The 13763-nt window shown below is 45.8% G+C and overlaps 2 non-coding genes across 2 annotated transcripts; both read right to left on the reverse strand.

Annotated features, from left to right (window-relative positions):
• Nucleotides 1-6839: 6839 nt before the first annotated feature.
• trnar-ucg (transfer RNA arginine (anticodon UCG)) lies at nucleotides 6840-6928 on the reverse strand. The gene is given in 2 exon segments: nucleotides 6840-6875; nucleotides 6892-6928. It is a non-coding gene; the product is annotated as a tRNA-Arg (tRNA).
• Nucleotides 6929-12898: 5970 nt separating this feature from the next.
• On the reverse strand, nucleotides 12899-12972 carry trnat-agu (transfer RNA threonine (anticodon AGU)). The gene has a single exon. It is a non-coding gene; the product is annotated as a tRNA-Thr (tRNA).
• Between the last annotated feature and the right edge of the window lie 791 nt (nucleotides 12973-13763).

The following is a 13763-nucleotide window of genomic DNA, read 5'->3' on the forward strand; positions in this document are numbered from 1 at the left end:
AAGGCCTCATTTGGAGTACTGTGTGCAGTTCTGGTCGCCTCATTTTAGGAAGGATGTGGAAGCCTTGGAGAGGGTGCAGAGGAGATTTACCAGGATGTTGCCTGGAATGGAGAATAAGTCTTACGAGGAAAGGCTGAACATTCTAGGCCTCTTCTCATTAGAAAGGAGAAGGATGAGGGGTGACATGATAGAGGTTTATAAGATGATCAGGGGAATAGATAGGGTAGACAGTCAGAAACTTTTTCCCCGGGTGGAGCAAAGCGTTACAAGGGGTCATAAATTTAAGGTGAAGGGTGGGAGATATAAGGGGGATGTCAGGGGAAGGTTCTTTACCCAGAGAGTGGTCGAGGCATGGAATGCCTTGCCCGGGGAAGTTGTTGAGTCAGAAACTTTAGGGACTTTCAAAAGGCTTTTGGATAGGTATATGGATAAAGGAGAATGATGGGGTATAGATTAAATTGTCCTTGACAGAGGACAAAGGATCGGCACAACATTGTGGGCCGAAGGGCCTGTTCTGTGCTGTATGTTCTATGTTCTATGTTCTATGTCCTCTATGGGCCAGCCAATTCTGTATCCAGACAGCCAACTTTCCCTGTCTCCCATGCCTCCTTACTTTCTGAATGAGCCTACCATGGGGAACCTTATCAAACGCCTTGCTGAAATCCATATACACCACATCCACTGCTCTTCCTTCATCAATGTGTTTTGTCACATCTTCAAAGAATTCAATAAGGCTTGTGAGGCATGACCTGCCCCTCACAAAGCCATGCTGACTGTCTCTAATCAAACTATGCTTTTCCAACTAATCATAAATCCTGTCTCTCAGAATCCTCTCCAATAATTTGCCCACTACCTACGTAAGACTGACTGGTCTGTAATTCCCAGGGTTATCCTTATTCCCTTTCTTGAACAAGGGAATAACATTTGCCACCCTCCAATCATCTGGTACTACTCCAGTGGACAGTGAGGACGCAAAGATCATCGCCAAAGGCGCGGCAATCTCTTCCCTCGCTTCCCGTAATATCCTTGGGTATATCCCGTCTGGCCCCAGGGACTTATCTGTCCTCATGTCTTTCAAAATTTCCAGCACATCCTCCCTCTTAACATCAACCTGTTCGAGCATATCAGCCTGTTTCACGCTGTCCTCACAAACGACCAGGTCCCTCTCACCCCTAGTGAATACTGAAGCAAAGTATTCATTTAGGACCTCCCCTACCTCCTCCGACTCCAGGCACAAGTTCCCTCCACTGTCCTTGATCGGCCCTACCCTCACTCTGGCCATCCTCTTGTTCCTCACATAAGTGTAGAACGCATTGGGATTTTCCTTAATCCTACCCGCCAATACTTTTTCATGTCCCCTTCTAGCTCTCCTAAGTCCATTCTTCAGTTCCTTCCTGGCTACCTTGTAACCCTCTAGAGCCCTGTCTGGTCCTTGCTTCCTCAACCTTAAGTAAGCTTCCTTCTTCCTCTTTACTAGCTGTTCCACATTTCTTGTCATCCAAGGTTCCTTCACCCTACCATCCCTTCCTTGCCTCATCGGGCAAACCTATCCAGCAGTCGCAGCAAGTGCTCCCAAAACAACCTCCACATTTCTGTCGTGCATTTCCCTGAGAACAACTGTTCCCAATTTATGTACCCCAGTTCCTGCCTAATAGCATTGTAATTCCCCCTCCCCCAATTAAATATTTTCCCATCCCATCCGCTCCTGTCCCTCTCCATGACTATAGTAAAGGTCAGGGAGTTGTGATCACTATCACCGAAATGTTCTCCCACCGAGAGATCTGCCACCTGGCCTGGTTCGTTGCCAAGCACCAAATCCAACATCGCCTCCCCTCCAGTCAGCCTATCTACAATGTTCAAATCTCTGGACAAGGGCGGGAAAAATGTACCCAACGTGGCCCTCATCCTGATGACCACCTTCGTGTGCGGCTGCATCAAGCTGTGTGTAGATCCCCAGTACGCAATCTCCAAGTGTCACTACGTGCTGAGGTTCTATCTGTCCCCGGTGTTGCGAAGGATGTGCCTGGTCACATTGCCGCGGAACGCTCCATGCAGTTGGGCGGTGCCGTACCACCTATCCTTCGTGGAGCAGTTTCTGCTGGAAAACACCTTTGACCACCGGTCCATCAGGCAGTGGTCTGCACGGAATGTCCTCAAGGCCCTACGGGAAAAGGAAACGGTGGATCCTGTCGGATGGTTCCCCGAGCAGACCGTCAAAGTCATTTGGCGGAATGCCTCATCACCAGAGCTTTCAAACAAGCACCAAGACGTAGCTTGGCTGGTGGTGAGAAGGGCCCTCCCCGTCAGATCCTTCATGCACACCCGAAGTCTCGCCCCCTCCGCACAGTGCCCCCGCGTTGGCTGTGGTGGGGAAGAGACGATCGCACACCTCCTCCTGGAATGTGCCTTTGCAAAGCAGGTGTGGAAAGAGATGCAGTGGTTTTTGTCAAGGTTCATCCCAATCAGCTCTGTAACACAGGAGTCTGTGCTCTACGGGGTGTTCCCAGGGACGCACACCGAGACAAACATCAACTGCTGCTGGAGGACTATCAATTCGATGAAAGATGCCCTTTGGTCTGCCCGAAACTTGCTGGTCTTCCAGCGCAAAGAGATGTCCACCACCGAATGTTGCAGACTGGCACATTCCAAGGTCCAGGACTACGTGCTGAGGGACGCACTAAAGCTTGGGGCAGCCACAGCAAAGGCTCAATGGGGAAAGACCACAGTGTAAGGTTCCCCCACCAAGCTGGACTGAGGGGCTGGATCCATGGGAAACCCCTCGAACTGTATCGTTAATATTCTCAATTGCTGTAAATGTAAAACTGTAATTGACATGACAATTGTGAAACGGAAGGGTTGGGAAGAAATTCATGACAGTATTGAAGGAAACTGATCCCCCTTGCAATGTTTGTATTTTTTGTTACTGTTTGGCAATGTAATTTTTACAGATTTTTATGAATAAAGTATATTTTGGAAATAAATAAAAAAAATCTACATATTGAGTCAGGAAACCTTCCTGGACACACCTGACAAAAACTGCTCCATCCAAACTATTTGCACTAAGGAGGTTCCAATCAATATTAGGGAAGTTGAAGTCACCCATGACAACAACCCTGTTACTTCTGCACCTTTCCAAAATCTGCCTCCCAATCTGTTCCTCCGTGTCTCTGTTGCTATTGGGGGGTCTATAGAAAACTCCCAATAAAGTGACTGCTCCTTTCCTGTTTCTGGCTTCCACCCATAATGACTCAGTAGACAAACCCTCCTCGATGACCTCCCTTTCTGCAGCTGTGATACTATCCCTGATTAATAATGCAAGTCCCCCACTTCTTTGACCTCCCTCCCTATTCCTTTTGAAACATCTAAACCCCGGAACATCCAACATCCATTCCTGCCCTTGTGATCCCCAAGTGTCCGTAATGGTCACAACATCGTAGCTCGAAGTACTGATCCATGCTCTAAGTTCATCACCCTTATTCCTGACACTTCTTGCATTAAAATGGACACACTTCAACCCATCATACTGGCTGAAACTTTGCCCTGTCAACTGTCTAACCTTCCTCACAGACTCTCTGCACTCGGTATCTGCCTGTTCAACAGCGACCCCATCCACTGATCCATAGCTCCGGTTCCCATCCCCCTGCCAAACTAGTTTAAACCCTCCCGAAGAGCTCTAGCAAACCTCCCGCCCAGGATATTGGTGCCCCTCCAGTTCAGATGCAACCCGTCCTTCTTGTACAGGTCCCACCTTCCCCAGAAGGTATCCCAATGATCCACATAACTGAAGCCCTCCCTCCTACACCAGCTCTGCAGCCACGTGTTCAGCTGCACTCGCTCTCTGTTTCTAGCCTCACTAGCACGTGGCACCGGTATCAATCCTGAGAATACTACTCTGCTCGTCCTGTCTTTTAGCTTCCAACCTAACTCCTATATTCGCTTTTCAGGTCCTCATCCCTTTACCTAGCTATGTCATTGGTACCGATATGTACCACGACTTCTGGCTGCTCCCCGTCCCCCTTAAGAATCCTGTACACTCGATCTGAGACATCCCTGACCCTGGCACCCAGGAGGCAACATACCATCCGGGAGTCTCATTCGCGACCACAGAATCTCCTGTCTGTTCCTCTAACCATTGAATCTCCTATCACTATCGCTCTCCTATTCTCCACCCTTCCCTTCTGAGCCGCAGAGCCAGGCTCAGTGACAGAGACCTGGCCGCTGTGGCTTTCCCCTGGTAGGTCCCCCCCCCAACCGTATCCAAAACGGGATACTTATTATTGAGGGGAACGGCCACAGGGGATCCCTGCACTGTGTGCCTATTCCCTTTCCCTCCCCTGACGGTCACCCAGCTACCTTTATCCTGTGACAGAGGTGTCAGTACTTCCCTATAACTGCTCTCTATCATCCCCTCTGCCTCCAGCTCCGGTTCCCTAACGCGGTCTGTGAGGAGCTGGAGTTGGGTGCACTTCTCACAGGTGAAGTCAGCAGGGACACAAGTGGTGACCCTTACCTCCCACATCCTGCAAGAGGAGCATGCAACTGTCCTAGCTTCCATCCCCTCTGCTCGAAATTGACAACAGAGAATAAAAAAATATAAAGGAAAACCTTACCTTACCAAACCCTCCACATAAGAGTCCTTTTATTTGGTTGGAGGAGGAGGATGGGTGGGAGACACTACACATGCAGTGTTTCGGGTTTAGCCACTGCCCGAATATATAAGTTCACTTACCCAGCAGTCCCCGTGTCCGCGTCCGCCGATTCGTCAGTTAAGTACTTTATAGTGAAACGTACCTTCCCGGCTGCCCCCTGGCTCGCACTATCACCACTACTGCTGATCAAAGGTGTTGCTGTAATAAAAACAGAAAATGCTGGAAATGCTCAGTAGGTCTGGCAGCATCTGTGCAGAGAGAAACAGTTAACAGTTCAGGTCTGTTTCCTTAGCTCACATTAACTTTGTTTCTCTCTCCACAGATGCTGCCAGACCTGCCGACTATTTCAAGCATTTTCTGTTTATGTTTCAGATTTCCAGCATCCGCAGTATTTTGCTTTTGTACGTGTGTTGCTATGTCTGGGACTGTTTGAGTGCAATGCTATTGCTTTATAAACAGCGTTGAAACAAACATTTATCTAGTTAACACACAGCACTAATACACAGCTGGATATAAACAGCAGCCTGCAACAGAGGGTGCAGTGGAAGTTTATTAACACAAATAATTCACCAACACTATATTTACTGCGATCCTCAATCACACCACCCTTCATCTTAACACGTTTTATTCTTCATTGACATCAACTTCTTGCTTCCAATAAACACTTCAATTTGGAACACAGCTTTCAAATCACCTTTATTCACAAACCCGAACACAAACTGCAAATGCTGCAAACACACACCAGCCCAGACTTTCCCCTTTCTGTCAACCCATTCCTGCATCACTGCCTCTCCACCAACAGTTGCTGCTAGAATCATACAATCATAGAATGGCTAAAGCACTGAAGGAGGCCATTCGGCCTGACGAACCCATGTTGGCTCTCTGCTAAAGCAACTCACCTCGTCTCACTCCCCAGTCAGTTCAATTTCGGTGGTGGGAAAACTTCTCGAAAGAATATTTCGGGACAAAATTAATAGTCCCATGGACAAATGTGGGTTAATTCAGGAAAGACAGCATGGATTTCTTCAGGGAAAATCATGTTTAACTGTCCTGCTGGAGTTTTTTGATGAGGTAACAGAGAGGGATGATGAGGGCAATGCTGTTGATGTGGTGCACATGGACTTTCAAAAGGTCTGGCAGCCTCTGAATGTTCACTGACCTGAAACATTAACTCTGTTTCTCTCTCCACAGATGCTGCCAGACCTGCTGAGTATTTCCAGCACTTTTTGTTTACATTTCAGATTTCTAGCATCTGCAGTATTTTGCTTTTATTGACTTTCAAAAGGAGTTTGATACAATGCAACACAACAGACTTGTGAACAAAGTTATAACTCATGGAATAAAAGGGACAGCAGTAACATGGACATGGAATTGGCTGAGTGACAGGAAACAAAGAGTAGTGATCAATGGATGTTCTTCGGGCGAGAGGAAGGTTTGTTGTGGAGTTCCCCAGGAGTCAGTGTTGGGACCCTTGCCTTTCCTGATATATATTAATGACCTAGACCTTGGTGTACAGGGCAGAATTTCAAAGTTTATGGATGATACGAAAATTGGAAGCATTGTGAATTTGTAGTAACAATTCTGTGATTCTGTGATTCCAATATTCAAGTCATTTATATATATGGTGGTCCTGACACTGACACTTGTGGACATCACTGTTCACCATCTTCCATTCTGAAAAACAACTAAATACCACAAGTCGCTTTTCTTGATATTTCATACATTTTTTAATCTAAGCAGATACTGACCCTCCTATTCCAGGAGCCTGAGTTTTGTTACCCAGCCTTTTATGTGGTAGTTTGTCAAACGCTTTCTTAAAATCCAAATGGACAACATCCATTGCTTTCCCTTCATCAACCATTCTGTTACTTCATCAAAAAAATCAGTTATTTATTAATAGATGCAGTACTGAAACAGGCCCTTCGGCCCATCAAGTCTGTGCCGACCAACAACCACCCATTTATACGAATCTGACATTAATCCCATATTCCCGATCACAGCCCCACCATTCTTCTCCCACCTCCCTGCACGGGGGGCAATTTACAATGGCCAATTTACCAATCAATCTGCAAGTCTTTGGCTGTGCGAAGAAACCCACGCAGTCACAGGGAGAACTCAAACTGCGCACAGGGACTGAACACGGGTCGCTGGAGCTGTGAGGCTGCGGTGCTGAACACTGATCGCCCAAAATGACCGTGGCAGGACTCGAACCTACAATCTTCTGATAACCTTGTAAAATACACCGAAGTCAGACGCCTTACCCATTAGGCCACACGGCCAATAGTGAAGAAGTAGAAAGGTGCTGAACCTCTCAGTTTTCGGTCTACCCAAACCAAGTTCAAGGCCTGAATAATGAACCGATTGCCTCATTCGTTCTGTGAATAATACAATGATTTAATAGACAAAGTTTTGGAACATTCCTGCCCATAAATCTTGATAACAGAGAGTGTGTGGATCTCCTGACTCAGAATGTTTAATGGATACAGTCCTCAGATCCGACAAGGAACCCCTGAACATCCACAGTAAAGACAGTGTGGATGAGGAAATGTAAGAGCTGGGAGCTGAAACTCAGGGACGGCCGAGCTCTCCTGTCATTGAGCTTGTGTGTCTGCTCTGCTCGCCGCGCTTCCGGCTCTACTTTGTTTCCAATGAAAAGATGAAAAGGGCCGTTCAGTTTTCCTCTCACTGACAGCGTGTTTCACTCGGGTTAATATAACCCGGGACTTCTGCTGCTGAAATGAATTCTGCAAGGTCCCAGCAAACACACCGGCTCCCTCCTTTCTCCCCTCTTTCTATCGGATTGTTTTACCAGGAGGGGCTCAATAATAACAAACCCCCTGCAGGGAATGACCGCAAATTGAGCATCTAAATGGGGCAAGTGGGCAGCTTTCTGGGTTCTCGGTTCCCCCTACCCCGCCCCTCCCTCCCTCCAGTCCAAGCCCCTCTTCACTTTCTTTGGGACTTTGATGAGGGTGAAATGGGGAAAGTTCCCATTGATGCTTGAATGCTGAATTGCTGCAAAGATCTGCGCACGCGCGACATAGCCCCGCCCCCAGTGGGACGTCACAATGAGGAGTGGAGCGCATGCGCATCCTTTCCCCAACTCAGTCTGTGAGGCCATTCACTTAATCAGGGGAAGATGCTTTAAATCAGCTGCTAATGGAGACTTCCCGGGCCCGGGGGAAGGGAACAAACAGCATCTGCTTCCAGCAGCCACTGCTTTGGGAGCGTGTCCGCAGATGTGCTCAGAGATTAGCATTGAGTGGTGGGAAGTTGAGGGGGAGTCGGGGAGTGTTTGTAACAGACACTGTGGAGCAGGAGCTGCTCCCGGAACATGGAGTGAGCCGGGGACACGGGGAAGGGAGAGTTCATTCTCGGACAGTGTCTGTACAGGTTCAGGGAGACACAATGGGAAGAAATCACTATTGAAAATCACTGACAATTTCACCACCCAAAGGAGAGGGAATTTTCCTGCTTTAGTTCCAGTCTCTCACTGTTTGGTGGATCGTGAACAGTGGCGGAAAAATAGCCGCAAAATAACAATCTGGACAGTTAGACAAAGAGCATTTATTGCAGACACCAGGTGAGAAGTGTGAAAGGCACATTTTAAATAGTGTAAAGGTCACTGCTCTGTCGGACAGTCCCAGTCATTGAGCAGTGCAGGGCTTGTGTTGTTTCTGAATGTCACAAACTTGTTGTAAATCCACTGCAAACACCTGGTAAACAGAAGCAGAATACTGCAGTACTGCAGTGCAGTCAGACACTGACACTGTTTGTGTTCCTGGTTTTCATTTTGTGATTGTTCATAATGATTATTATTGGGACGATTACATTGATCGCTTTTGTATCTTCTACCTCACCAGTTCTTTCATTCCTGCAGGAAAATACATGAAGGAACCTGAATGGATGTGCTGATTCTCGGACACAAGGAAAAGTGCAGTGATCTCGTTCCAACACACAGTCGGTACAGGATCACTCCCAAAGCACAGAGATACTGCCAGCTCATCAGTTCCACTGGAACAAACAAAAGAAGTAGTCAGACAGACACTGATCCCAAAGTCGAGAGACACATTTTCAATCCAACAGTCAAACAACAGCAGGAGAGACAGAAGTTGTTTCCATTTCACTCCAATTCAGTACAGCTGACAGGTTGATACATCAATCACAGTCCAAAAACAAACTCACCATCAGATCTAAATAAACTCTGTCACCATGGTGACATTTTAAATATAAAATCTGAAATAGAACAGCGGCACAGTGGCGCAGTGGTTAGCACCGCAGCCTCACAGCTCCAGGGACCCGGGTTCAATTCTGGGTACTGCCTGTGGGGAGTTTGCAAGTTCTCCCTGTGTCTGCGTGGGTTTCTTCCCACATGCCGAAGACCTGCAGGTTGATAGGTTAATTGGCCATTATAAATTGCCTCTCGTGTAGGTAGGTGGTAGGGAAATATAGAGACAGGTGGGCATGTGGTAGGAATATGGAATTAGTGTAGGATTAGTATAAATGGGTGGTTGATGGTCGGCACCGACTTGGTGGGCCGAAGGGCCTGTTTCAGTGCTGTATCACTAAAATTTACAGAATTGAAAGGTACAGAATGAATGCAAGGAGGCTTCAAGGGGATTTGGACAGGTTAAATGAATGGGCAAGAACATGGCAGATGGAATATAATGTGAATAAGTGTGAAGTTCTCCACTTTGGTAGAATAAACAGAAAGACAGAGTATTTCTTAAACGGTGAGAGGCTGGGAAGTGTCGATGTTCAAAGGCACCTGGGTGTCCTTGTTCCTGAGACACTAAAAGCAAGTATGCAGGTGCAGCAATCAATTAGGAAGGCAAATGGTATGTTGGCTTCATTGAAAGCGTATTTGAGTACATGAGTAAAGATGTATGAAGTCTAGATGAGACTGCACCTGGAGTATTCTGTACAATTTTGGTTTCCTTATCTAAGGAAGGATAGACTTGTCACAGAGGGAGTGCAACAGAGATTCACCGGTCTCATCCCCTCGGATGGTGGGATTGTCTTATGATGAGAGACTGCAGAGACTGGGCCTAAATTCTCTAGAGTTTTGAAGAATGAGAGGTGATCTCATTGAAACAGACAAAGTTCTTCCAGGGTGTCACAGGGTAGATATGGATAGGATGTTTCCTCTGTCTAGTGAGTGTAGAACAAGGGGACACAGTCTCAGAATAAGGGCAGGCCATTTGAGACTGAGATGAGCAGGAATTTCTTTACTCAGAGGGTGAGAAATCTGTGGAATTCTTTATCCCCGAGGGCTGTGGAAGATCAATCATTGAACATATTCAAGACATAAATCGATAGATTTCTAAATACTAACAAGATCAAGGGATATGGAGATAGCAGGTTAAAATGGCGTAGAGGTAGATGATCAGTCACGATCTGTTTGAATGTTGGAGCAGGCTCGATGGGCTGAATGGCCTCATGCCCCTATTTCCTATGATCCTATGAATCCCAATAATGTACATCGGAACGTTAGACCAAGTTATGCATAACATACCAGTTCAAAAATCCCACAGATATTAAGACTGAAAGATACAGTATCAATTCCATTACTACAAAATGAAGGACTTGGAGCTTGCAGACCAGCCCATGTATAAGATTGAAAGTTATATTTACATTCGCAATCGTTTTCACAGAGCTGAATATTGAATACCAATCCACAACTTGTACAGGACTACCAAATAAAACCTACAACTGTAAAATACAGTTCATCCATATTTTAAATTAAACACAAGGCAAATAAGTATTGATACATTAAGAGAGCGGGAAACAGTGAGAGCAGAGTGGAGCATAAAGAGCCCAGGAGAGGGAGCAAGAGTTCACTCGGGGAGCAGGGAACAGCGAGAGCAGGCGTCAAAAAAGGCAAAGGAATACACAATTAATGGGAGAACACTGAATGGTGTAGAGGAAGTGAGGGACGTTGGAGTGAATGTCCACAGATCCCTGAAGTAGCAGTACAGGTCAATAAGGTGGTTCAGCAGGTATATGGAATCCTTTCCTTTATTAACTGAGGTATCGAGTATGAGGGTGACCTGGTATCCATGTCAATAAGTCATTGACAGCTAACATGCAGGTGCAGCAAGCAATTAGGAAGGCTAATAGTATGTTAGCCTTTATCGCAAGAGGATTTGAGTACAGGAGTAGTGAATTCTTGCTTCAATTGTATAGAACCCTGGTTAGACTGCACTTGGAGTACTGTGTGCAGCTTTGGTCCCCTTACCTTAGGAAGGATATCTTTGCCATAGATGGAGTGCAAAGAAGGTTCATCAGACTTGTTCCTGGGATGGTGGGACTGTCCTATGAAGAGAGATTGGGGAAACTGGGGCTGTATTCTCTAGAGTTTTGAAGAATGAGAGGTGATCTCATTGAAACCTACAAAATATTTAAAGGACAGTCAGGGTAGATGCAGCTAAGATGTTTCTCCTGGTTGGGGAGTCGAGAACCAGGGGACGCAATTTCAAAATAAGGGGCAAGCCACTTAGGACAGAGATGAGGAGAAATGTTGTTCCTCAGAGGGTTGTGAATCTTTGGAATTCTTTACCCCAGAGGGCTGTGGAAGCTCAGTCATTGAGTATGTTTAAAGCAGAGATTGATAGATTTCTAAATACAAATGACATAAGGGAATATGAGGAAAGTGTGGGGAAAAGGGCATTGAAGTGGATGATCAGCAATGATCATATTGAATGGTGGGGTAGGCTCGATGGGCTGAATGGCCGACTCCTGCTCCAATGTTCCTGACTCCACATGATCGATGAGACACAGCCTCAGGCCGACTTGTCGGGTGTTGCAAACAGATAAGACTGCTTCTGATCTTCACCAGAACAGAGAGTGAGATGTAAAATTGATCATCAAACAGACTGTGAGAGAATACAACAGAATAAAACACATGGAGAGACACTGTGGAATAACAAATAGATTTGATTGGAATGTTGAATTTTGATTGGAATGAATAAAACACCAGAAACAACAGATTAAATTGGGACAGAAAAGAGAAACTGATGGGAAGAAGGAAGAAAAGAAAGGATGGATCTGTTCACTTTTTTCAGTTTTTTCACTGGTCCATCAAAGCTGGATTAAAAAACGATGCAAAAAACAGAGAATTTCACCAAAAAGGGAGATTAAATGCTGCCGAAACCTTGGATCGAAGGATGCCCCAACAGATCACCTGTTTAACTGTCTCCTCACTGGGGGATTTCAATCAATGAGCAATATTATTCTCTTCTTTTGTTAAATGAAACCCCTACTGTCACTTGGAGTTAATATCCCTGTCTTCCAACTCCTGAATAATAAAATTGTGAGTTTCGCGATATTTTCTGGACACATTTCCTGCTGAAAGAACTAAGAACTCTTTTCTAATTTACACAATACTATATACACACTCATCAAGCCTCCGAAACTAGCATCCTTGGTGCTGCTCTCTCTTCTCCCAAACCTCATCTCATGTGACTGTTACATCATCACTCTGATTGTGGGAGGGGTTAATCCCACTTCTCTTCAGCATTAACCCTTTACATCCTCATACTGCACTGTCTGTCCAAAAAAATCGGTGGAGGGAACTTGAATTATCAAAACAGCAACAGCTGCCAGTTGAAAATCAACTCAACCCATCAGAGAGAGACTGTCAGAGAACTTCCTGCATCCAGTCCTGACCCTGTCACATTAAGCAGTTGCTCAACCAGAACCCACTCTCATCAACACTGAACATTTTTACTGAGACCCTTCAAATACTGTTTATACTGCCGCAAAGATCAAAGTTCACACTGTTGTATTAAATACAACAAAGTTTTATATCTTCTCACCGTTTCTCGGTAACCACATGAGACATAGGTTTTCTTATTTGGTTCCTTTGATTTTTCTTGTTCCTGACAGACAAATATTCCAAACCTCAGATAAACCCTCCCACTTGCGTCATGTCCCAGTCTCGGTTAAAAGCAACACATAATGACACAAACACTCTGAAACACTTTCACACTTTCCTTCAGTGAGATTAATATCAAGCTGTTTTCCAGGTTGAATGTAACTGTGAACAAATTTATGTCAAAGAAGTTACCTTTGATGTATCAGCACTGAAGTTCTGTACAAGGAGGAACAGCCATTTCAAACTCAAATCCTTCACAAAGGCTGTTTTTTTGTGTGATTGAAATTCATCATGTATTTTGAATTAAAGTTCACAAGACACAGATGTCAATGTTGATGAAGAAACTTTTCAAGTATGTTGCTACTGTGAAATAAGGCTCTGCCGGGAGTTGAACCCAGGATCTTTTATTTACTAGACAAGTGCTTTAACCAACTAAGCGACAGAGCCAGATCACGAATGTGCGTGTAATTGAAATCAGAGGAAGGCCTTGTAGATGGTGGGAAGGCTTTGGCGAGTCAAGAGATGAGTTCGTCACGGCAGTGATCCCAGCCTCTGACTCGCTCTTGTAGTTGTAGCTGTAGTTGTAATTATAATAGGCAACCGTCCGTCTCGGAAGACGATGGGCTACACCCGGGGTGTACGTCACTTCTGTATTAAACATCGTTTGTTGTGGCTGCAGAGGATGACTCGTGAGTGACGATACCTTCCGCAGATGGTACAGATGAATATCATTGGCCCGAGGTCGACTGATAATTTTTCCTTCCTCTGAGCTCTCTTTCCCACCATCTGGTCATTTCTTTTGTCCTCTGCTTTTCCCATGGTCTTCCTGAATGCCTTTCTCCAGGAATTCCTGTCAGCAGGAAGGACTTCCCATGCATTGACTCCAATCCCAGTCAGCTTGAGATCTCGCGTTGCAGATGTCCTTGTATCACAGACGTGGGTGGCCTGTTGGTCTCGTGCTGATAGCAAGCTCACCATCGAGCGTGTCTTTGGCAATGCGACCGTCATCCATTCAGCACACATGACCCAGTCAACAGAGTCACTGCTGACTCAAGAGGGCAAACATGCTGCAGATCCCTGCACGCTGGTGTACTTCCGCATTCGGCACTCTGTCCTGCCAGGAGATGCCCAATATCCATCTGAGACAGCGGAGGTGGAAGCTGTTTAGCTGCTTTTCTTGGCTTGTATAAGTTGTTGATGCTTCTCTACTATAAAGGAGGGTGCTGAGAACACAAGCC

The sequence above is a fragment of the Heterodontus francisci genome, unplaced genomic scaffold (assembly GCF_036365525.1).
Source record: "Heterodontus francisci isolate sHetFra1 unplaced genomic scaffold, sHetFra1.hap1 HAP1_SCAFFOLD_59, whole genome shotgun sequence".
In the NCBI taxonomy this organism is placed as follows: domain Eukaryota; kingdom Metazoa; phylum Chordata; class Chondrichthyes; order Heterodontiformes; family Heterodontidae; genus Heterodontus; species Heterodontus francisci.